The sequence below is a fragment of the Taudactylus pleione genome, unplaced genomic scaffold (assembly GCF_031769625.1).
Source record: "Taudactylus pleione unplaced genomic scaffold, aTauple2 ptg000487l, whole genome shotgun sequence".
NCBI classification, from domain to species: domain Eukaryota; kingdom Metazoa; phylum Chordata; class Amphibia; order Anura; family Myobatrachidae; genus Taudactylus; species Taudactylus pleione.
Window position 1 is genome coordinate 2,346,461 of NW_028284889.1, and position 27,981 is coordinate 2,374,441.

A 27,981-nucleotide genomic window follows, 5' to 3' on the forward strand; every position below is an offset into this window, starting at 1 on the left:
ACTGCAGTGGGAGCTGTTGGGGGGCAAGCCTGAGAACATGAAGGAGATGGGACAGGTGTGTGTGTGTGTGTGTGTGCGTGTGCGTGCGTGTGCGCGCGTGCACATTACATACATACTGTAGTAGTGTACGTGTATATATGCATTTGTTTACAATTTTTAAACTTCACCAAGTTCATCAGCATGTGTTTTCTGATTAATGAGTCTTATTTGTTTGCACAGTGAAATAGAAAACATGGTTTTAAAGAAGATGTAACTACAAATAGGATCTACAGTTATAATAGTTTGTCTTTTATTGCCTGCGGTGACATATTTCTAAGATGACCTTCTTCTTATTGCTGCATATACTGTATCAAATTCCCACAGCAGAAGGAGAACTACTGTGCCCTTAATTCATAAGCATTTGACATGAAATTCCATTGAATGAAACGTTCTGACCATGCCTGATGGTATGTCCCTACAGGGTCATGAGAACCAAAGCATTTTGATACTTTCCAATTATGAATTTCTTATTTGACAAGACAATGTTCAATAAGTCATTTAGATGGAAAATTATTTTTAGATTTACTTTCGGGTTCAGTTTTCAGGAATGATAAATACTACAATAAATTAATTATTTTCATAAATATTTTAAATGAATATAAAACCTTAACACATTAAAAGTGGAACTAAATATATAGCTAATAAATAATAGACTTATTTTCATATTTATAAAAATTAGAAATGAATAAAATGTACTAACATCCACTTTAAACTATTTCTATTGTATGACTGGGAGCTGCCATGATGATTACTCTGACAGGGAGACGGCTCTGCACAGGGCACACAGTGACGTTGGTGTGAGTGGTGGGTGAAGGCGCTGCTAGCACCAGTCTGTATAGCAATGCTGCTGGTCATGTGAGCCAATCCCGTGACAGGACCCCTATGCAAAGAAATCCAACTAGAACACCTGGCAAAGGCTAGTGTTTTATAAATCAATAGGCTATAGTTCCTTAAGTGTGAAAATGTTAATAATTGACAGAACCGTATTTTGTAAAAAAAGAAAAAGAGAAAGAAACAACCCCCCCCGTAAAAAAAAAAAAAAGCTCTGTACTGTGACTTTCTCTCAATGATTTCTTGGCTCTTGTCCATATTCACATTGTAGCCTGTTAACATCCATTTGCTATTCCGAAACCCTGATGAAATGCTTAAAATATGATACATGGACAACCTGCCAAGGGAGAGGTCAGAAGCCATAAAAATAATGCCGTGTTTGAAAGGGAGTTACCGGTTGCCAAGTATACATGTGTGTTTGCGTCATGTTATTTTAGCTCTGATATTATTATGTGCAGAAATGATTTTCAGTCACGTGCAGTGTGTGAACTATTCAGTTTTTGGAAACACAGTAACTAGAGCAGCTTCTACGCCTTGTACAGTATGTCCTGAAAAGACAAATGATCTTATATGTAAACATGATGAAAGTATACTTACCCATTACAGAGTGGTTATGCAATTTAAAATAATGATGATAATAGTGGAATTAGAATTCTATCCTCAAAGTTCAGTGTCCCCTGAAAATTACAGGCTATGCATGAAGGACAAAGAGCTGTTTTGTGGAATATTTGGATCCTTAACTCAGATACATATTTTTGTTAAAAGTTTTGCGTTGGAATAAGGAAATAACTTGTAATATATTTTGATTGATGGCAGTCATATGGCAAAGCCCTGGGTGCTCTGACTTTAATACTATTTTTGTCTGAAATCCCTATCGATTAGAAAAAAGCACAACTGCTGCAGTGCCACTTCCGACTAGTATTACTTTTTATATATCCCATGAGTATCCATGTAAACGTTGTACAAGTATGGGATCTCTTATCTAAAGACCTCTTACCAGAAAGTTCCAAACACTGGGTAGGAGAACAAAGGTTAATATGGCCACACAGACATGCTCATCACACAGACATGCTTACCCCACATACATGCTCATCACACAGACATGCTTACCCCACATACATGCTCATCACACAGACATGCTTACCCCACATACATGCTCATCACACAGACATGCTCACCCCACATACATGCTCACCCCACATACATGCATACCACAAAGACTGCTCATCACACAGACTGCTCATCACACAGACTGCTCATCACACAGACTGCTCATCACACAGACTGCTCATCACACAGACATGCTCATCACACAGACATGCTCATCACACAGACATGCTCATCACACAGACAAGCTCACCCCACATACATGCTCACCCCACCTACATGCATACCACACAGACATGCTCACCCCACATACATGCATACCACACAGACTGCTCATCACACAGACATGCTCACCTCACATACATGCTCATCACATACAGACATGCTCACCCCACATACATGCTCACCCCACATACATGCATACCACACAGACTGCTCATCACACAGACATGCTTACCCCACATACATGCTCATCACACAGACATGCTCATCACACAGACATGCTTACCCCACATACATGCTCATCACACAGACATGCTTACCCCACATACATGCTCATCACACAGACATGCTTACCCCACATACATGCTCATCACACAGACATGCTCACCCCACATACATGCTCACCCCACATACATGCATACCACACAGACTGCTCATCACACAGACTGCTCATCACACAGACTGCTCATCACACAGACATGCTCATCACACAGACATGCTCATCACACAGACAAGCTCACCCCACATACATGCTCACCCCACCTACATGCATACCACACAGACATGCTCACCCCACATACATGCATACCACACAGACTGCTCATCACACAGACATGCTCACCTCACATACATGCTCATCACATACAGACATGCTCACCCCACATACATGCTCACCCCACATACATGCATACCACACAGACTGCTCATCACACAGACATGCTTACCCCACATACATGCTCATCACACAGACATGCTCATCACACAGACATGCTCACCCCACAGACATGCTCACCCCACATACATGCTCACCCCACATACATGCTCACCCCACATATATGCATACCACACAGACATGCTCATCACACAGACATGCTCATCACACAGACATGCTCACCCCACATACATGCTCACCCCACCTACATGCATACCACACAGACATGCTCACCCCACATACATGCATACCACACAGACTGCTCATCACACAGACTGCTCATCACACAGACTGCTCATCACACAGACATGCTCACCTCACAGACATGCTCACCTCACATACATGCTCATCACATACAGACATGCTCAACCCACATACATGCATACCACACAGACTGCTCATCACACATACATGCTCACCCCACATACATGCTCACCCCACATACATGCATACCACACAGACATGCTCATCACACAGACATGCTCACCCCACATACATGCTCATCACACAGACATGCTCACCCCACATACATGCTCACCCCACCGACATGCTCACCCCACAGACATGCTCACCCCACAGACATGCTCACCCCACAGACATGCTCACCCCACAGACATGCTCACCCCACATACTGCTCATCACACAGACATGCTCACCACACAGACATGCTCACCACACAGACATGCTCACCCCACATACATGCATACCACACAGACTGCTCATCACACAGACTGCTCATCACACAGACATGCTCACCCCACATACATGCTCACCACACAGACATGCGCACCCCACATACATGCTCACCCCACCTACATGCATACCACACAGACATGCTCACCCCACATACATGCATACCACACAGACTGCTCATCACACAGACATGCTCACCTCACATACATGCTCATCACATACAGACATGCTCACCCCACAGACATGCTCACCCCACAGACATGCTCACCCCACAGACATGCTCACCCCACATACATGCTCACCCCACATACATGCATACCACACAGACATGCTCATCACACAGACATGCTCACCCCACATACATGCTCATCACACAGACATGCTCACCCCACATACATGCATACCACACAGACTGCTCATCACACAGACATGCTCATCACACAGACATGCACACCTCATATACATGCTCATCACACACAGACATGCTCACCCCACATACATGCTCACCCCACATACATGCATACCACACAGACTGATCATCACACAGACATGCTCATCACATAGACATGCATACCACACAGACATGCTCATCACACAGACATGCTCACCCCACATACATGCTCATCACACAGACATGCTCATCACACAGACATGCACACCTCATATACATGCTCATCACACACAGACATGCTCACCCCACATACATGCTCACCCCACATACATGCATACCACACAGACTGATCATCACACAGACTGATCATCACACAGACATGCTCATCACATAGACATGCATACCACACAGACATGCTCATCACACAGACATGCTCACCCCACATACATGCTCATCACACAGACATGCTCACCCCACATACATGCATACCACACAGACTGCTCATCACACAGACATGCTCATCACACAGACATGCACACCTCATATACATGCTCATCACACACAGACATGCTCACCCCACATACATGCTCACCCCACATACATGCATACCACACAGACTGATCATCACACAGACATGCTCATCACACAGACATGCACACCTCACATACATGCTCATCACACACAGACATGCTCACCCCACATACATGCTCGCCCCACATACATGCATACCACACAGACTGCTCATCACACAGACATGTTCACCCCACATACATGCACACACACAGACTGCTCATCACACACACATGCTCACACCACATACATGCTTGTCACGCAGACATGCTCGCCCCCCAGACATGCATACCACACAGACTGCTCATCACACAGACATGCTCTCCTCACATACATGCTCATCACATACATACATGCTCACCCCACATACATGCTCACCCCACATACATGCATACCACACAGACTGCTCATCACATAGACATGCTCACCCCACATACATGCTCACCCCACATACATGCATACCACACAGACATGCATACCACACAGACATGCTCATCACACAGACATGCTCACCCCACATACATGCTCATCACACAGACATGCTCACTCCACATACATGCATACCACACAGACTGCTCATCACACAGACATGCTCATCACACAGACATGCACACCTCATATACATGCTCATCACACACAGACATGCTCACCCCACATACATGCATACCACACAGACTGATCATCACACAGACATGCTCATCACACAGACATGCACACCTCACATACATGCTCATCACACACAGACATGCTCACCCCACATACATGCTCACCCCACATACATGCATACCACACAGACTGCTCATCACACAGACATGCTCACACCACATACATGCTTGTCACGCAGACATGCTCGCCCCCCAGACATGCTCGCCACGCAGACATGTTCATCACACAGACATGCTCGCCACACAGACATGCTCACTCCACAGACATGATCCCCCCACAGACATGTTAATTACAGCGACATGCTCATCGCACAGACATGCTTGCCCCACAGACATATTCACCCCACAGAAATGCTCACCACACAGATGTTAATCACAGCGAGATGCTCATCACACAGACATGCTTGCCCCACAGACATGCTCACCCCACAGATATGTTAGCCCCACAGACATGCTCGCCATGCAGACATGTTTATCACACAGACATGCTTGCCCCACAGACATGCTCACCCCACAGAGATATTCCTCACACAGACATGCTCGCCACACAGACATGTTAATCACAGCAAGATGCTCATCACACAGACATGCTCACCCCACAGATATGTTCGCCCCACAGATATGTTCGCCCCACAGACATGCTCGCCACGCAGACATGTTCATCACACAGACATGCTCACTCCACAGACATGATCCCCCCACAGACATGTTAATTACAGCGACATGCTCATCACACAGACATATTCACCCCACAGAAATGCTCACCACACAGATGTTAATCACAGCGAGATGCTCATCACACAGACATGCTTGCCCCACAGACATGCTCACCCTACAGATATGTTCGCCCCACAAACATGCTTGCCATGCAGACATGTTTATCACACAGACATGCTTGCCCCACAGACATGCTCACCCCACAGACATGTTAATCACGCAGACATGTTAATCACGCAGACATGTTCATCACACAGACATGTTAATCACAGCAAGATGCTCATCACACAGACATGCTCACCCCACAGACATGCTCGCCCCACAGACATGCTCGCCACGCAGACATGTTCATCACACAGACATGCTCGCCACACAGACATGCTCACTCCACAGACATGTTAATTACAGTGACATGCTCATCACACAGACATGCTTGCTCCACAGACATGTTCACCCCACAGAAATGCTCACCACACAGACTTGTTAATTACAGCGAGATGCTCATCACACAGACATGCTTGCCCCACAGACATGCTCATCCCACGGATATTTTCGCCCCACAGACATGCTCGCCCCACAAAATGCTCGCCATGCAGACATGTTTATCACACAGACATGCTCGCCACACAGACATGCTCACTCCACAGACATGATCCCCCCACAGACATGTTAATTACAGCGACATGCTCATCACACAGACATATTCACCCCACAGAAATGCTCACCACACAGATGTTAATCACAGCGAGATGCTCATCACACAGACATGCTTGCCCCACAGACATGCTCGCCCCACAGACATGCTCACCCCATAGACATGCTCACCCCACAGACATGCTCACCCCACAGACATGCTCACCCCACAGACATGTTCACCACGCAGACATGTTCACCACGCAGACATGTTAATCACGCACACATGTTCATCACACAGACATGTTAATCACAGCAAGATGCTCATCACACAGACATGCTCACCCCACAGACATGCTCACCCCACAGACATGCTCACCCCACAGACATGCTCACCCCACAGACATGCTCACCCCACATACATGCATACCACACAGACATGCTCATCACACAGACATGCTCACCCCACATACATGCTCATCACACAGACATGCTCACCCCACATACATGCATACCACACAGACTGCTCATCACACAGACATGCTCATCACACAGACATGCACACCTCATATACATGCTCATCACACACAGACATGCTCACCCCACATACATGCTCACCCCACATACATGCATACCACACAGACTGATCATCACACAGACATGCTCATCACATAGACATGCATACCACACAGACATGCTCATCACACAGACATGCTCACCCCACATACATGCTCATCACACAGACATGCTCATCACACAGACATGCACACCTCATATACATGCTCATCACACACAGACATGCTCACCCCACATACATGCTCACCCCACATACATGCATACCACACAGACTGATCATCACACAGACATGCTCATCACATAGACATGCATACCACACAGACATGCTCATCACACAGACATGCTCACCCCACATACATGCTCATCACACAGACATGCTCACCCCACATACATGCATACCACACAGACTGCTCATCACACAGACATGCTCATCACACAGACATGCACACCTCATATACATGCTCATCACACACAGACATGCTCACCCCACATACATGCTCACCCCACATACATGCATACCACACAGACTGATCATCACACAGACATGCTCATCACACAGACATGCACACCTCACATACATGCTCATCACACACAGACATGCTCACCCCACATACATGCTCGCCCCACATACATGCATACCACACAGACTGCTCATCACACAGACATGTTCACCCCACATACATGCACACACACAGACTGCTCATCACACACACATGCTCACACCACATACATGCTTGTCACGCAGACATGCTCGCCCCCCAGACATGCATACCACACAGACTGCTCATCACACAGACATGCTCTCCTCACATACATGCTCATCACATACATACATGCTCACCCCACATACATGCTCACCCCACATACATGCATACCACACAGACTGCTCATCACATAGACATGCTCACCCCACATACATGCTCACCCCACATACATGCATACCACACAGACATGCATACCACACAGACATGCTCATCACACAGACATGCTCACCCCACATACATGCTCATCACACAGACATGCTCACTCCACATACATGCATACCACACAGACTGCTCATCACACAGACATGCTCATCACACAGACATGCACACCTCATATACATGCTCATCACACACAGACATGCTCACCCCACATACATGCTCACCCCACATACATGCATACCACACAGACTGATCATCACACAGACATGCTCATCACACAGACATGCACACCTCACATACATGCTCATCACACACAGACATGCTCACCCCACATACATGCTCACCCCACATACATGCATATCACACAGACTGCTCATCACACAGACATGCTCACACCACATACATGCTTGTCACGCAGACATGCTCGCCCCCCAGACATGCTCGCCACGCAGACATGTTCATCACACAGACATGCTCGCCACACAGACATGCTCACTCCACAGACATGATCCCCCCACAGACATGTTAATTACAGCGACATGCTCATCGCACAGACATGCTTGCCCCACAGACATATTTACCCCACAGAAATGCTCACCACACAGATGTTAATCACAGCGAGATGCTCATCACACAGACATGCTTGCCCCACAGACATGCTCACCCCACAGATATGTTAGCCCCACAGACATGCTCGCCATGCAGACATGTTTATCACACAGACATGCTTGCCCCACAGACATGCTCACCCCACAGAGATATTCCTCACACAGACATGCTCGCCACACAGACATGTTAATCACAGCAAGATGCTCATCACACAGACATGCTCACCCCACAGATATGTTCGCCCCACAGATATGTTCGCCCCACAGACATGCTCGCCACGCAGACATGTTCATCACACAGACATGCTCACTCCACAGACATGATCCCCCCACAGACATGTTAATTACAGCGACATGCTCATCACACAGACATATTCACCCCACAGAAATGCTCACCACACAGATGTTAATCACAGCGAGATGCTCATCACACAGACATGCTTGCCCCACAGACATGCTCACCCTACAGATATGTTCGCCCCACAAACATGCTTGCCATGCAGACATGTTTATCACACAGACATGCTTGCCCCACAGACATGCTCACCCCACAGACATGTTAATCACGCAGACATGTTAATCACGCAGACATGTTAATCACGCAGACATGTTAATCACGCAGACATGTTCATCACACAGACATGTTAATCACAGCAAGATGCTCATCACACAGACATGCTCACCCCACAGACATGCTCGCCCCACAGACATGCTCGCCACGCAGACATGTTCATCACACAGACATGCTCGCCACACAGACATGCTCACTCCACAGACATGTTAATTACAGTGACATGCTCATCACACAGACATGCTTGCTCCACAGACATGTTCACCCCACAGAAATGCTCACCACACAGACTTGTTAATTACAGCGAGATGCTCATCACACAGACATGCTTGCCCCACAGACATGCTCATCCCACGGATATTTTCGCCCCACAGACATGCTCGCCATGCAGACATGTTTATCACACAGACATGCTCGCCACACAGACATGCTCACTCCACAGACATGATCCCCCCACAGACATGTTAATTACAGCGACATGCTCATCACACAGACATATTCACCCCACAGAAATGCTCACCACACAGATGTTAATCACAGCGAGATGCTCATCACACAGACATGCTTGCCCCACAGACATGCTCACCCCACAGATATGTTCGCCCCACAGACATGCTCACCCCACAAACATGCTTGCCATGCAGACATATTTATCACACAGACATGCTCGCCCCACAGACATGCTCACCCCATAGACATGCTCACCCCACAGACATGCTCACCCCACAGACATGCTCACCCCACAGACATGTTCACCACGCAGACATGTTCACCACGCAGACATGTTAATCACGCACACATGTTCATCACACAGACATGTTAATCACAGCAAGATGCTCATCACACAGACATGCTCACCCCACAGATATGTTCGCCCCACAGACATGCTCGCCACGCAGACATGTTCATCACACAGACATGCTCGCCACACAGACATGCTCACTCCACAGACATGTTAATTACAGTGACATGCTCATCACACAGACATGCTTGCTCCACAGACATGTTCACCCCACAGAAATGCTCACCACACAGACTTGTTATTTACAGCGAGATGCTCATCACACAGACATGCTTGCCCCACAGACATGCTCATCCCACGGATATGTTCGCCCCACAGACATGCTCGCCCCACAAAATGCTCGCCATGCAGACATGTTTATCACACAGACGTGCTCGCCACACAGACATGCTCACCCCACAGACATGATCCCCCCACAGACATGTTAATCACAGCGACATGCTCATCATTGTAAAAATAGAAATAATAAATATTTTTGAAACATGTAAAGTTACATAGGAAGTGGAACTCAGCTTACCAATTCAATAAGGAGGGGAATGTATGAGGTGAAGTACAGGAGTACATTCTATATGTGCTTTAAAAGATTTTTAGCCAGCGTGCTTCTAATTATGGAGAAAAACTATGGACCTGATTCAGAGCCGGACGCAATTAGCGCTCGCTCGTCCAGAAAATAGGGGTGGCTATTCAAATGAACCGTTCGCTGTTTGCGGTCTGTTCACGCCTCTAGGTCTGAATGAGCGAACAAACCTTGCGGTCGTTTTTTGGGAAACTACGCCCCCTGACCGCTCGCATCCTAGGTCATGTCCGCTATTTATTAGATTAATCGAGTACATCGAACAGGGTATGAGCTGCTCACTATTCTTGTGGTTGGTTTTTGCAACCACAATTTTGCGAGCAGTTCAGGCTAAAAAATAACCCAGTGACGTGGTCAATGACGCTGCTGTTTTAATTATGCACACCCATAAAACGCCCGTTTTGACCTTTAAGCACGCCTGCGATCGGATCTCCACTCCCCGTTTTCAAGCACCTTCCCCTGTTACCATCCACATACGCCTCATCCTGTCACTCAAATTATCAGGCATTCGCTATTTTGCGAGCACATGAATTTCGGCCGCACTGACTGGTTCGCGCATGCGTATAACGATCCGTACGCATGCGCAGTTGGGCAAAAATCGCTCGGAGCGAACGAGCTGCCGCTTACGAATGGCTCTGAATCAGGCCCTTTGTGCCTTATAACCAATGAGGGAAATAGCACTGATGATACCATTTGGACATATGTCTGAAAATGACTAAATCATAGTTTGGATAGTGGATCCTATACCTATATTATCAGCAGGGCTGTAACTAGGGGTGTGCAACCAGTGCCACCACACAAAGTACAGGGCTCTGTGGGCAGCACCGTCTCCACCCCACAGCCCTTGCTTCTGACGAGCAGGGCGCCTGGAACAGCACCTGGCAACCAGGATTACTGCTACAGCATCGCCGAAGCAACGTTTAGGCTCAGGACGCTATGGTCGGCGCTACAATTCCCAGTGCTGCTGCCCCTTCTGCATAATGTAATGACGTCATGCGTACTACATGATGATGTCAGGCGCTGTTATGGCGATGATTATTAGTTTGAAACAACAGTGGCTCCTATACTGTAGCTGGGAGTACAGGCAGACTCTCCATAATATGTTGCAAGTGTTGGTAAACAATTAAATACACAATTGCAGACAGTTTGGAACACTTGCTTAGAAATAAAAATAAATCCTGTTCTTTGTCTTCAACGTGTCCATTTCTATATACAGTAAAGCACTGAAAAAATGCGGGAAAAATACTAGAAGGTAGCAGGATGTAGTCAGTGTGCTATGGTTTATTAGCAACCATGTACTTATTTATCAAAGTAATCTTTACAGAACATTTAGAGACATTCCTGCAGTTAAACAGAACATTTGTCAATAACTGATAGAAGGCCAGGAAAAAAAATATAACTGGATGCTAGTTTTGATGGAGATAATGTGGATTATTACAATTCCTTCGGAATACTGCATCTTCAAAGCTCTATTTTAAAAACATGTTCTGTAGCTTCATCTATATAATAAGCGAGGAAGTGTGTCTGTCTGTGCTTTATGCACGGCCAGAGTTTTGGCCTTAGCTCCACCAAATTTGGCAGGGTGATGTAGTTTGACCAGGATTAGGTTCTTGCCTAGGTTTGAACTTCGTCAGGGCCACACACTGTCACACAATCCCTAAAAATGGGGACACTTAAATTACACAGGTTCCTGGGCTGGCTCAAGTGGAAATTGGCAGTCTGCCAAAAACCTGTATAAAAGCTACAAAAGTATCCTTTTAAGGTGTGTACACACCTGACAGATATATCTGCAGATCGAGTGATCTGCAGATGATGGTCGTTCATACACACTGAACGACCGTCATCTGCATGCTGCAGCAGCTCGGGCTGGACTGGGGGTGGGTAGGGGGTGTGGCCTAATCGTGGAAGGTGTGGCCATGCCCCCTTCAAAAAAATTAAAAACACATCTGCGACGCGGCGCTGCGCGCTGGGGAGGGGGGCACTGTGTGCCCCTCAGTACGGCACACAGCCAGTGAGGGCACGATCAGCATCATCACTCCCACCTTTGGCATAGGAGACTGCTCGGGCTGCTGCTTTAGCAGCCTCGGACAGTCTCCCAGTGCAGCCCAGCACACAGCAGCGTGTGCTGGGCTGCTGTGGATGGGGAGCTGTGCCGGACCCGGGTAAGTAGTTCCCGCTTGCGGCTCCCACCCCTTGCCGATGGACAGATATGTCAGCAGACATATCTGTTCATTGGCTGTGCAGCACAGCCAATGCGATATGTCTGTGAACGATGTTGTTCACAGACATATCATCTGTACACACTGGCCAATGGAGGCACGATATATTGGCCAATCAATTGATCTGCCAATATATCGGCAAGCGCGTACCCAGCATTAACCTCACAGTCTGAGCAAGTGTCAAATTTTATGACTCATGCAAGTTCAGATTAAATCCAGTTAGTCCTTTTTAAAGTGACCATATATATAAATTAGCCCTCTATGTTTGCATGCAAGGGTGTAACTAGAACTTTGGGGGCCACATAGCAAGATCTTAAAAGGTCCCCCCAGAGGTAAAAAAAAACACATACATTTTCCCCCACACAGACCCATTCATGTTATGCCACACAGAGCCCACTCTGGTTATGCCACACAGTAGTACCCCTTATACACATTATGCCACGCAGTAGTAGTGCCCCATATACATTATGCCACACAGTAGTGCCCCTTACACTACACAGTAATGTCCCTTACACATTATATCACACAGTAATTCCCTTTGCAGATTATGCCACAAAGTAGTAGTGCCCCATATAACACATTAGTCCATACAATAGTAGTTCCCCAACCACATTATGCCACACAGTAATGTCCCTTATAACATGATGCCACACAGTAATACCTCTTACCAGCAGCAGCTCCTCCCCTCTTCCATGAGATGGGCTGCCACTGGTCTGGGTGGCTGGGTTCCCGGCGCCTGCGCAATAAGTCTGGCAGGCGCTGGGACATGCGCATGCGCGGCGATGGCGCCGTACATGCGCATGACACCGGCTTCTGGAAGCTGCATTCACTGCAGTCCCGAAAAGCTATGTAGGGCTGCCCGAAAGGCAGAGCAGTGGCTTCCACTGGAAGCTGCTCTCAGCTAATTGCAGCCTGGACTGGCAGTCCCAGGGGGAAGAGACACCTACCCCTGGGGCTGCCTGTCCTGTGTGTGACTGGCATGTGGTGCTTCCAATGGGAAGCCACCTCCAGTCACTGTAGCCAGTGCAGTCACAGACTGCCCAGGCTCACTGAAGTGGAGGATTTTTCTGGGGGGCTGCAGCCCCTAGGTATAACCTGCCACTATCCCTTACACATTATTCTCCCCCCAGCAACTCACCTCCCATTATCCCTCCAGCAGCCTCTCCCCCTGTGTGCCATCAGCAGCCAGCAGGTGTGGATTTAGGGCCAGACCGCCAACTAATTACAGCTGGCACACCGGCAGACAGTGGCAGACCTAGACAGACAGCGTCGACAAAAATTTTAAGTTGGCATAAGTCATGAGCTAATCAGAGCTCGAGGATCAGCAGCCAATCAACAGCCACCACTGCTGATTGGCTGCCTGTTCGCAAGCTCTGATTGCCCTTGCGACCGGTGGCGCTGTCTCTCCATGTCTGCCTGCCAGTGCGCCAGCTGTAATCAGCTGGCGGGGCAGCTCCAAATCAACACCGCTGACACTCAGGGCCCCATCGGCGGCCTTGAATGGACTGGCCCACCTTGATTGCGTAACTGGGTGCAGTGGGAGCGGCGAACCACAGAGGTAGCTCGGGCACCATAGCAGCCGCAACCCTTGCACCCACTGTAGTTACGCAACTGTTTGCTTGTATGTTTTTCAGGATCAATGGAATGGGGTTATAGATAAGGACAATGTAAACAAATAAAGGTTGCAGGTGTACTTCAGGGTCCAGTCATGAATGCCGGGTATCCCAGCTAGTTGTGAATAAATCCAATCATGTATTTTTCCAAATGTTCTATTAACAGAGATACTTTATCATTCTTAGTGTATTGTGTGTATAAAATAATTAAAGTCTCAGCTTTAATGGATTTATGTATAGGTCAGAGAATCAGTAATAATAATAATATAGGAATAAAACATTCAACACGTCATCCTCTCTGGTTAATGTCATCAGGATTAGCAGGATCTATATGTTTTGTTAAGTGGGATTGGCCGATTGTTACAGTACAATGGGCTGGGGGTTGGATTGAGACCGGAATAGGACTGCTGATTCTATTAAGTGGCTGAGCTTTCCTGGCTGATGGGATCAACCAGGAAAACAATAGTAATACTGCGCCCAGCACATTGCTGAAAGTAGTATAGAGTGATGATCTAAGGCCTGTACAGAGCAGCAGAAACTCATTGCTGGAGGTTAAGGATGTAAAAAATGCAACACAGTAAAAAGCTAACATTAGACCTAGACAATTGAATTAGCAGGGTTTATAAGGTCACCCTATGAAAATGGGTGTATCCCAACTATAATAATAAATTATAAATCTTAGGGATTATATGTCCTCATCCACAGTAGTTAAATCCAGATGGGCCTATTTATCAATATGCTGATGGGGTTGAATAAAAAAAATAACAAAAAAAAGGAAAGAAAAAAATACTTATCACCAATTTATTAATATAATGTTGCCAAGGCAGCTACTCCTCTCCCTCAGTGATACTGGCCTGGGCTGGTAACAGTCAACACTGCTGTATTTCACAATCAATCTCGAAAGGTTTTGTAAGTGGTTTAATCATGAAAATCTATGTATGTCATGATGCTAACACAAAAAAAACGCAGATCCATGTACTAAGAATGTTTCTTTTAAAGCGCCGAGCCTTAACAACGAGCACCAAATCAAAACACATGGTAAGTTGACTTAGTAAGAAGAGAGAAGGAAATTTCATTTAATTTGCATAATCATTGACTGGCAAATATGGTTTAGTCTGAGCTATCCTGGTCTAGTTTAGAAAATGATTGTATCCTCTCTGCAGGATGGGTGTGCAAGTCAACACATTACTTTTTTTTATATCAATCAACATATCAGCTACAGCTTTAAAAAGAGCAGAATTTGTGATACAAATAGTTCAGTTATGTCCACATATTTTACGGTTTCTAGGCTCAGGCGGAATCTCACTCATGGAAAGGTATAGGCTGATGTATAGGATATAGGCTGATGTCTTTAATGCTCTTTCTCAACTGTATAACTGAGTAAATAGGGACACTATGGGGTCAATCCAATTAGCTGCAAAGGGTGCAGGTTGCCATTGCCACAGCGTTAAAACTCTGGCAACTGCACCTTATCTTGCAGCCCTCGCAGCGTGCTCTCAGCCCACATTTTCTCAATTTTGCTGGCAGCCCTATTGGGCTGTGAGCACTTTTGAGCGAGTTCGGGCTGCTGAAAAGTGTGGCTATTGCCGCTATGACTCGCACCTGCGAGTACATCGCGCTAACTGGTTTAACCCCTGAGAGTCAAGCGCATTAATAAAATGCGTGATCATGCTGTGTTGGAGGCGTGGCCACATCATATTGTAGCACGCCATATTCGTCTGGGCTGTGCAGACCGCTCTATCCGCCTCTTCCCCCAAAACAACCTTGCATTGCCGCACGAACCAGCGGTATGTGAGTCAGTGGACATAATTTCCAAGTAAGCATGTAGATGATCTATGGCCCTCATTCAGAGCCGCTCGTTAGCGGCTGTACGCTCGTTCCGAGCGATGTTTGCACATCTGCGCATGCGTACGCGTTTTAGTACGCATGCGCGAACCAGTCAGTGCGGCCGAAAATCCTTTGTACGCTATATAGCGAGTGCCTGCTAATTTGAGTGACAGAATGAGGCGTATGTGGGTGGTAACAGGGGAAGGTGCTTGAAAATGGGGAGTGGAGATCCGAACGCAGGCGTGCTTAAAGGTCAAAGCGGGCGTTTTATGGGTGTGTATATTTAAAACAGCAGCGTCATTGACCACGTCACTGGGTTATTTTATAGCCAGAACTGCACGCAAATTTGTGGTAGCAAACACCAACCACAAGAATAGCGAGCAGTTCATACGCTGGTCGATGTACTCGATTAATCTAATAAATAGCGGACATGACGTAGGATGCGAGCGGTCAGGGGGCGTTTTTAACAAATAAACGAGCGTATGTTTTGCACGCTCGTTCAGACTTAGAGGTGTGGACAGACAGCAATGTGCGTACGGATCATTTGAATAGCCACCCCTTGTTTTTAAACGAACGACCGCAAATAGCGAACGGCTCTGAATGAGGGCCTATGTTTGTTTTATTGGTGAATGCTGTGTTATTTCAGTCATATCATATCTGTCTAATGCATTACATAGAATAGTTATCAGCATGATATTAGATCAGACCTCTAGGGATGTTTGGTTTTGTGAAAGGCCATGACTTCTCTACACTTCATACAAATTTTATTTTATTTTTTTTTCAAAAAAAGAGCTTACTGCAAGTTACTGAGCATAAGATGGCTGTGAGAACAGCTCACCGAAGTGTTAATACCAATGTTTTGTTCAGCCGTGCTTGTAATTGGTAAAGGACAGGAATGGAGTTTCATTCCCTAATGAAATGCTGATGTTCAGAAAGTAAGAAGACAAAATCGATTCAGTTTATAGTCTATTCCTAGTTCTTTAGTAGAAGATGCTTTGCAGAACAATATTGTCATATGTATATATACAATGTGTCTGTTAAGGATATTTGAAAGACTATGATGTACAGCAGATTTCTATTGAGGTTAATACACAAAAAGATTAATACCTGTATTACAAACATATCTCTGACTTGAATTTATTGTCTTGTACAACATTTAAATACTTTAACTTTATTTTTCTGGATCCACTCTACTCTTTTAAGCCATATTTTATATCTTCAAACAGAGATGTTTATATTTTTGCCCTCCAGATATGACAGAGTTCTGCTACACTCTGGCCTGATGCAGATGTGGACGGTATTGCACAGACACAAGGAACCGGCTGTGCTGTACAGTCCAACTAATATGCTAATGCAGCAGGAGCACATACTTGCCTAGTTTTGAAAAAGCATTTCAGGGAGATTGTTGTAGCAGCACCTGTGAGCGTGGCGGTAAAGTGGGCGTGTACTGCTACATCTGAGAGGCGTGTCATAATACTGACTTACATCCAAATGTAAATGAGCCTAAAAGCTGTTAGTAAGTGTCAGGGCCTGCTCATGTATTGTGTTTTACAAGAGGTTCCATATAAGTGGCCATGAGAAACCTTATATGAAAATGTATGTAGTCATAGGGATCTTTGGGCCTGATTCAGAGCCGGACGCTATTTGCGGTCGTTCTTTCTGAAAAAAGGGGTGGCTATTCAAATGAACCGTTCACTCTTTGCGGTCTGTTCACGCCTCTGTCTGAACGAGCGAACAAAACTTGCGGTCGTTTTTTTGGAAACTACACCCCCTGGCCGCTCGCATCCTACGTCATGTCCGCTATTTATTAGATTAATCGAGTACATCGACCAGCGTATGAACTGCTCGCTATTCTTGTGGTTGGTTTTTCCTACCGCAATCTTGCGAGCAGTTCTAACCCAGTGACGTGGTCAATGACGCTGCTGTATTAATTATGCACACCCATAAAACGCCCGTTTTGACCTTTAAGCACGCCTGCGTTCTCATCTCCACTCCCCGTTTTCAAGCACCTTCCCCTGTTACCACCCACATACGCCTCCTCCTGTCACTCAAAATAGCAGGCATTCGCTATTTAGTGAACAAACGATTTTCGGCCGCACTGACTGGTTCGCGCATGCGTATTACGATCCGTACGCATGCGCAGTTGGGCAAACATCGCTCGGAATGAACGAGCGGCCGCTTACGAGCGGCTCTGAATCAGGCCCTTTTTGCCTTATTATAACCAATGAGGGAAATAGCACTGATGATACCATTTGGACATATATATCTCTGATCCCCCCCCCCCAAGTATATAACAGCTACATAATGGGTGTAAGGGGCAATCAGGGAGATTGCTAGACTCTTCAGGGAGTCAGGGAGTTGGAAGGTTGGCAAGTATGAGCAAGATGTGTCTCTAGGAAATAGACACCGACTGCATGCATCTGCGCTCCGAGTGCAGCATCCGTAGATGCTGCTTCCGTCGCAATGGTTGCTGCTTTGGCCAGGCTGCGTAAGCTGAAGCTCGCGAGGCCAGGAAATGTGCGTCCTACGAAGCAGACCCTGGCCTCTGCACACCCAGAAAACGGGGTGACATGCCCCTTTTACAGGAATGCAGCCCAGCGTCGCCCCCAAACGGCTCAGGAGGCACTGCGACCGTGATTGCAGAACCCGTTGTGCACATTCGCAGAACGGATCCTGAGCATGCACAGACACCCCACCATCGGATATGTATGTAAACCATTGGGGTTTACATATAAGGGCCGAATTCAATTAGCTGCGAAAAGCCAAGGTCGGCGAAAAGCACAAGTTTTTTGCTTCATTTGACTGTTTGGACGCAATGTTTTTCCATGCGCATCCCCGCTTTTCGCCCTATTCAATTTCAAAACAGGCGAAAACGCGGATAGGCGAATGTAGTTAAGAGCGAAATGCGATAAGGACAGCATATTTTGGGGAAATCAGTCTATAAAAAGCCTCACTGACCCTGGAAATCAGTATAGAAGAGTTTAAATAGCCCTAATAAATGCATTTAGTTATCTTATATTGAGTGAAAGGGCTGTATATGTATTATGCATATTTGCATAAGTGTGGAAGAATGATAAAAAGCAATGTTTTTTGAGAGAAATAAGTACCGCCGTTAAATTTGAGGTACATATAAATGGGTACTAGTATATTTTGGGGTCTCTAATGTAAAGATTTAAAAAAAATCTAAAAAATACACCTGCTACAGCCTCCTGCAATCCTAAAAACACACGTCTCAACCTTATAGCCCCCCCAAAATAGCCACCAGGCCCACTACTTTTTACTCATTTTCCAACCCTTTTTACATTTTCACCCCAAAACTTAAATTTTTTTTGGGGGGTGGAGGTAGGAGGTTGGGCAGGGTTGGGGGAATTTAGATAATTTTGTAAATGTTTTCCCTAATTAGTTATTAGGGGGTGTCCATAGGGTTCTGAACCAAGTCGACATATTTGTACCCCAAAATATGGAGTTTGCACTTCTTTTCTCATGCCTTTTGCTGGAGAAACTTTTTCACCTATTTTTGCCTATAGAGTTTTCGCGTAGGCGAAATCGTCCTGGAATTGAATATGGCGATACTTTGAACACAGACGAAAACCGCACATCGGCAAAGACTTTTCACCGATCTCGGCTTTCCGTGGCTGATTGAATTCGGTCCTATATCTGAATCAGGCCCTCTATTCTTTGGTTACAGTTGATCCATGTACAGAATGTAGTTGCATTACATGGGAGCATAAATAACAATTTTCCTATATGATATAATAAAAGACTGAAAACTACAGAGAAAAATCAAAACAAATAAAGCAAAGTACTGTATGTACAAAAACCTTGCAGTGGGACATGTAGAAGCCAGAAAAGTACAAAATGCAAACAAAAGTGCATAACAGGACATACACATTAACACATAGGTTACTATACTCATGCTATACAAATGCCTCATATACTGTACTTCCTTTAAATTAGGAAAAAGATGCCTATTGTAATTTATTATCATTCCAACTGGTAGTCAGCCAGACAACAGAAGATGTACATAACGGAACATAGAAGATGAAGTTGTAGCTCAGTGTGAAAGGTTGCCAATCCCCGGTGGGTACATTGCGATATATACATATTTATTGTATAAAGTAAGTAACATGTAAAGCCATCCTTTACTGCTTATTCTGGAGCACTTCCATGTAGTGCTTGATATACATCAATGACATAACCATAGTTCTCTGAATCATTTCGAGTAGGAGTAATATAGGAGTAATATGTGGCTGTAGCAAACACATATTAGCCAGTGCTCCCTACAGTATCTCTGCCAAACCATGTATTATCATCGAATACCCTATGGAAGCATTCCATAACATGCTACCATGGGCCAAGACCATCAACGCTTGGCTTGCATTTCACTTACTATATAGTTGCCAGATTTCAGAATGTGATTTATGAGATTTTTCTTTAACCTTATTCCCAGCATAATAAAAGAGTTGACAAACCAACCCAACATAGCGTGCCAAGATTTAGCTACAGCAGTGCACAGATATATACAATATGGGCAACATCATGGGTAGTGACTGGTGACCACAGACATACTGACGTGTACATTCAGAACAGCTCCTTACTGCCAGTGACCCCTTTTTATTAGAATATAGATAATAGATACTGTGTGGCCAATTCAAAGTAATTATATAGCTGATTAATTTATCATAGTTTATTTTTACATTTTTAAAGGAATGCATTTGTTTTATAATGCTTTCTTCCATGTAAGTCTTCTTTTAAAATGATTATTTTTATATAATTTTGATTTTCACTACCATGTCTCAAACATTTTTATGTTTCATTGTACAGTTCACACATTATAAAGACATTGAAATCTATGCACAGATATTTTTTTTCAGAATTTCATTGATGTATTTTCTTCCCTGTAAATAAATGATAAATAATTTTGGTTTGCAACATTTTCTGTTATTCACATTAAAATATTGAAAAAAAAGCTTTAAAGGCTAATACAGGCAAAATCATAATTTCATAAATTCTTGTATAACTGTTCTCTCTGTGCTTTTGTAGAGATTACAATCAACAGAACTGTAAAGAGGGTCCTGGTAGGCCAGTTTTCTGCTGTCCGCACATTAGTCACACAGACGTCCGTTGCCTACAGATCTGTGGCCATTTAATGTTTAATACACTGACAATTGAATGAAATACATTCCTCTCCTTTTTCCACAAGTTGTGTAATAATTCAGGGTAAAAGAAAAAAAACCTAGATATTAATATGATGGTCATATAAAATAGATGGCAAACAAATAGGGCATAGGTGGACAGCTTCCATCAAGTAAATGCATGCATGTTGTAGACTGACATATGTAGTCATATTTGATCGCAACAGTAGACATATAAAGGACCCTACTTTTTTCTGTAAGTATTTGCATTGACCTCCATGCCAATGACACGGAGGTAGTCATGCTACACTGGATGAGTGGCCATGCTGGGACTTTTTGTAAATAGTAAGCCACCTCAATTCCCTTTCCCTCTCCTAAAAACATCCCTATATTGCAATTGGTGAGCTACACACAAACAATCCTGGTAGATGGAACAAATATTTTGACTTTCAGGATAGCAGAACAGTCCTTAAAAGTCAAGATCATTTCTTCTAAATTAGAATTTTGGGAACTATGATATTAATGTACAAATATATGATAAACACTTAAGAGGCAGTCTGCTGATTTGTAGTTTGTCGGTCTAAGGCCTACGTCTAGGTGTCTCTTTTACAGTTGTGGCCTGGCTGAATATTGTGTACCTCCTAATGAGCATCTATGTCAATATAGTGAGTTATGGAAATGTAAACAGTGGGTCAGCAATCAAGTGTAGACCAAGATACTGAGGCACGTAATCAGCACTGAACTATACTTGCTGATTTTGAAGAGCTCCTCTCCAGTAGGGATGCCATTGACCATTGATGTTTAACTACCAATGATGGTTGACCACTGATTGCTGATGGTTTTGCCATCGATAGTGGAAATCCAATGGTTCTCTGCCAATGATGGCACAGAACCCACAATTGTTTTTTTTTCTTCCCCCTGGCACTGGGACACGGAGATTAATACCACCCCGGCGTTCCTCACAAAGCCCCATTACAATCCGCGATTACTGGTAATTATCTCTCCATCTTGCCCACTACACTAGGGGTTGCAGGGTTGCAGGGGACTACCCAAAATATTGTGAATCTCCTGCACCTACCGAGAGAGAAGTTAAGTATGCACTGAACCTTTATCGCATCCAAGATTATTCTGCTTATCAATGACCTGATCAAATGACTATAAGGAGAAAAACAATTAAAATGAGTTTTAACTTGCATTTTGCTGTTTAGTTTTCCAGTAATTTGCCTATACCAGTTTACAACACCCCAGGTGACAAACAAGCACTAGAGTATTCAACTACACTAGTTACAATAAGCTGAAAGTATGTGGGGCATTCCTGTAGCATAAGTATCATTAAAAGGCAATAATTAAAAATTATTTTGAACATCGCTTTCCTTTTGGTAATCTCACAGTTTTAAATATTGCTGATATCTCGGCTTTGACAGACACAATTACAAGGTCTGAGCAACAGAATGCAATTGTGCAGAACTGTTAGCCATTATCACAGAACTCTTTGTTACTGTACAGATTTGGTAGAGAAACCCAAAAAAATTGGTTCTGTTTGTGGCCACCCTCTTCTTCCCAGCTGTCAAGATGCTACTGCTCAGAGTTGGCCTTTGGGAAGATGTCTCTTTCACTGCTATGTCTGTGACTGCTTGTTCCTCTAGAGATTTATACGGTCTGGCAGGGGGTTTACACTTTCCCCTACTTGAGGAGCACACATTTTGATTAACAGAATAGGAAGGAAGCCAGTGACATTCTCTATTCTCTCTGCATTATGCTACAATAGGTTTAATAGTTGTCAGAAGATTAAAAACAACTGCGTCTTGCAGCAATTCTTCAGGACTTGTATCTCCGTTACTAAAACTTAGAGAGACATAGACAACAAAATACATAAGAATGGAAATACATTTTTTTCAGTCTTTTCAAGGCAACAACATTTCAGCAGTAATAGAAAACATGCATTAAAGAGGCATTTTATAATATGGTTGTTTGGAATATAGCAAACTTGCCATTTTTTACATTTATTTTGACATTGGGAATTATCAGTAATTTCATTAGTAGGGGAGAGATAAATGCAAAAATAGATTTCACTTAAAGGGGATGGAAACTCACTGCTGCCTTATAATATTTATTGCTATTCCAAGGTTCTGGGGAGGGCATTCTAGGATTGGATGGTAGCGTCATGTGATCCGCTCACGTCTCAACTTGGGATACCATCCTCACCAGCCAGATAGTCCAGTACCTGATAAAAGCCCTAATTTTGATGAGTATTGTGTTGTGAGGCTGTAAGGGGTTACCATCACCTTTAACAGTGAGCTATGATTTTGAAATACCATATTTATTCATAATTGCTCAGTGTACAGTACTATATCGGGGAGACAACTTGCTCCATATTTAGGATAATCATCGATACCCCGAGACGCCCCTCAGCTCTCTACAGGCCTGTGTACTGGTTGTACTCTGGTTTACAGAATATAGGCTACACAGAAACACAAGCAGGACTAAGGGGTAGTCACATTGACAGTGATCACCCTAGAGCCAGATGGAGCTACAGTATTAGAATTGTATTTCTAATTTTCTCACAAGATGATACAATTTTTGTATTTTATGTATTTAGGGAGACAGTGGAGTGCAGAGGGTGTACATATCCACATGGCTTTGGCCATTCCCACACAGCACTGGTCACAGCTTCTTCCCTTCTCAGTATTCTATAACATTTTGAGCCCCAGGCCTATGTGGCCTTTAATCCAGTCCTAGCTCACCCTCTTTCCCATGTGATTGGGCATCTGCAAACTCCTTCTCCCTGAGCTGTGTAGTGGGAGCATCCTGATGGCATATGGAAAGACACACAGCGCATGATTGGTTTCCTCTGCTGCTTCCTGAACTACTCCCAGTCTCCGACTCCTACCTTCTCTTTGCAGCCTTCTGCAGTGCCCAAAGCACTTGGATAACTGGGAAGGTATACAGTCATTTTCAGCACCCAGAGGGGTTTCTGGGCAATAGAAAAGCTACGCCCTAGGGGTGCCTCTGTAACCAGTGTGCCACCGTGTTTAACATAATATGGGCTCTGTATTACAGTGTTGTCACCAAATTATGAGCTCTGTATTGTAGTATAGTGTAGTGTCACCACCAAAATATGGGTTTTATATTGTTAGGATTACCACTTTTTTACTTTCAGACTCCCGGACAGGAGGCAGTAGGGTTAAAGCTATGCATCATGCACCTTAAGTGCCATCAGAGCTCAACATGCCCCTTTATACGTCATCAGTTCCCTAAGCCTCTTTACAGACCATCAGCACACTCACATGCCCCTTTACATAAAGATCTCTGTGCGAGACAGGGAACATTAATGCTTTCCACCCACAGAGTAATTCTCCTCTATTAAGTACAGGTGAGTTAAACGGGGTTGTCGTGATCTGTCAGTCTGAATACAGACCCATGAAGTAAAGGTCATGACACAAACTGGTACAGGTAGATGGATTTGAGAGGAGGGAGTCAGAGGAAGAAAACTCTGCCTCATCCATACAGTACAGTCCTATTACAATCTTTCATAGAAAGTCTTCCACAAAGAGTAAGGGTTACATCTGCATGGTTAATAGTGTAGTCTACAGTGCGATAAATGCCATTTCTGGTTTGATTTTTATATATTTTACATTGATAAAGGGAATCCTATGCACAGTCTCTCCGCTTTCTCAGCATTCTGATTGTTACTCCCCCACCTCCACCTATGATTAGTGGTTAGTGGATTATAGGTCATTGTAATGTAAAATAAGGGTGTTACTTCCTAAAGTTATGTATTTCGTGACTTTCTTTATAGTAATCCATGAGATCAGCATGTTCTGTCCACAGGTACAGTGCCAAAGCATGTATTGCTAATCCCATCATCGTGACCCATCCAGGATTATAATGGCTCAGCACCACTCAGCAGAGGGACAGGAGTAGAGAGAGGCAGAGCAGAAAGCCAGGACAGTGGTGAAGCAGGGAAGGCTGGGACAGAGGGTCGGGACGAAGCGGAGATGGCTGGGACAGAGGCAGAACAGAGGCGAAGCAGAGAGAACTGGCCAACATTGTGATTTCCGGATTCTGCCCGTCCAGGATTGCTAAATCTCCGAACAGATCTCCTGTTTTCCGGAATGTTTGGGGCAATACTGGATGGGTAGCAACCCTATATGTTCATAAGATAGTACTGTGGTCACCAGTATATAGCTTCTGTTTTGTTTTTTGTTTTTTTACTGTGGTCACCAGAATATGGACTACATTTAGTGTGGTTACTGGAATATGGATACTGCCTTGAAATGTAGCCTCCAGAATATTGCTTTGTACTGTGTTCACTAGAATATGGAATGTGCATTATACTGTTGTGACCAGAATATGGAGTGTGCTTTATATTGAATGATGTCACACAAATATGGAGTGTGCTTTATAGTGAATGATGTCACAAGAATGTGGAGTGTGCAATATACTGATGTCACCAAAAACATTCTCTGCATTGTGAATCCCTTTTGTGGTCACCAGCATATCAGCTCTGCAACATACTGAGGTCCCCCTAGTATGTACTCTGTTTTGTATTATGGGAACTAGAATTTGTACAGTATTAAATTTTTTGGTACACTGTGCATATGATTTACTAGTTTGTTGTACCATGCTACATGTTGTCACACTATATATATTATAGCAATTTAGTTTCAGAACAATTTTAACATTTTGGGTTTAGTTCCACTTTAACCACTTAACTGGTGCAATCATGCCAAGCTTGACTTTCCCTGACACAGTTGCATCTGATGCAAACATGTCAGATGACCCACTAGTGGCTGTTGGAAGATAATGTTCCACCAGCAACTTGGTTCAGCACACCCAGCTGGCCCCTCTTCACCCTGGGTTCCTCCCCCAAGTCTCCTCCTCTCAGCTCGAGTATAGAAGGGCGCAGCGCCGAAGCAGGGCTCACGACTGCCCTGTATTGGCCCAGCCCCTCAAAAAATTATATTACGCGGGGATGGGGACGATGATAGTAGAAAATGTAGAGTTGCCCAGACACTCCAGGGGGCTCTACAAACTGCAGGTTTGAATGCTCCGAGCAGCATTGCAGGGTGCTGTTCCAGGTACCCTGCTAGCCAGATGCAGCGGGCATGGGGCTGCGACAGTACCACACCCAGGGCCCAGCGTCCTGGACGATAGCACCGCTTGCACATCCCTCCCAATGGCCCTGGAAGAACGATTCTAACTGGTAAATCTTCCTGCAGCCCGGGTGTCCCATCCGTCTCTCTATTTAAATAAACCTGATTCAGTATAATTTGATTAACAAATCTGTATATTAAGGTTTAAGTAGCTATTATTTACATAAAATTATAATGACTTTTTTTTTTTTTACAACTTTGGGGACCAGTTCAGTGGTTAAACCTGCAAGATATTAAAGTAGTAGGGGCCACAATAAATTAATTTGTAGGTATGAAATGCTTTTGTCGGTCAACAGGTAGATCAAAATAAGCAATAGTCTTGAATAATCCTAATCATTTTACAAAATATCAGTTTAAAAGTATGGCAATCTGCTAAATAATTTGTACATTTATCTGAAGGAGGATAAACTAAAACCCAGCATTATTAAACACGTTACTAGTATATTTAATAAGCCATTTCTCTTATCTCCCAGTTTTTTATTTGCCCTAAATGGGGTTCACAAAAAACCCCCAAAAAGGTTGTCCTGTTTTAAAAACAAGACAAGAATCATAAAAAAGCAACCTACCAAAAAGTCACTCTCACTGCATCTTCTGTTAATTTATACACGGCAGCTTCCAACCCCCACTAGCTCCAGACTGTTGTATGATTTAATTATATTCTGCCTGCAGTAAGTAACATACATTCAGTTAATATCTGGGGCAGTAACACTATGAGTGATTTCAGGAATTTCCAGCATTTCTGGCCATGTGATAACTTTGCTTTAATTATTCAAGAACATTAGCACTTGTGCAGCCAGTTTAAATATAGATGGGACCTTTATAGTATCAAAACAGAGCTGGTCAGAACGTCAGTCTTATCATGTGACCTGTACTTCAGTGCAAGGCTGCTATCCTCATAGGAGATTATGATCATATTTCAGTCTCCATGGTAACGTGAACAGCACTAAGGTTTAAAGGTACCGTCATTTTTACATGCTTTGCAAATATGGTTTACAAATATTTTTCTAGGTTCAAACTAGAAGGGTAAAACTTCCTGGTTTTATGCAAGCAGTACGATTTATAGCAGAATTGCCTTAATGGGCCTATAGTTGAAAATAATTGTGATCGATGCATTATATGGACCAAAACCAAAGACAAATTTTAATGAATATAATATTCAGGGCCGTATTCAGGGAGGTGCGACCTGTGCCGTGGCACAGGGCACCGCAGGGCAGGGGGCACTGTACGGGCCTGTCAATTTCATGTTTATTGTCATTCTCACTTGTAGCTCTTCTTTTATCCCCAGCATCTCCTGGCCTCCCCTATCTCTTCCCTGGCCCTTCCCATGAAGCCATGGCCCTTTTTCAGGTGCACTATCTTATGCCCCTATTTAAAAAAATGGGGGGTGGGGTTGGGGG

General features: G+C 44.4%; 1 protein-coding gene across 1 annotated transcript in view; it reads left to right on the top strand.

The window, feature by feature from the left end:
• NHS (NHS actin remodeling regulator) overlaps positions 1-27,981 on the top strand; it is a 250,348-nt gene that overhangs the window by 138,439 nt on the left and 83,928 nt on the right. The gene's annotated exons all lie outside the window — the stretch shown is intronic.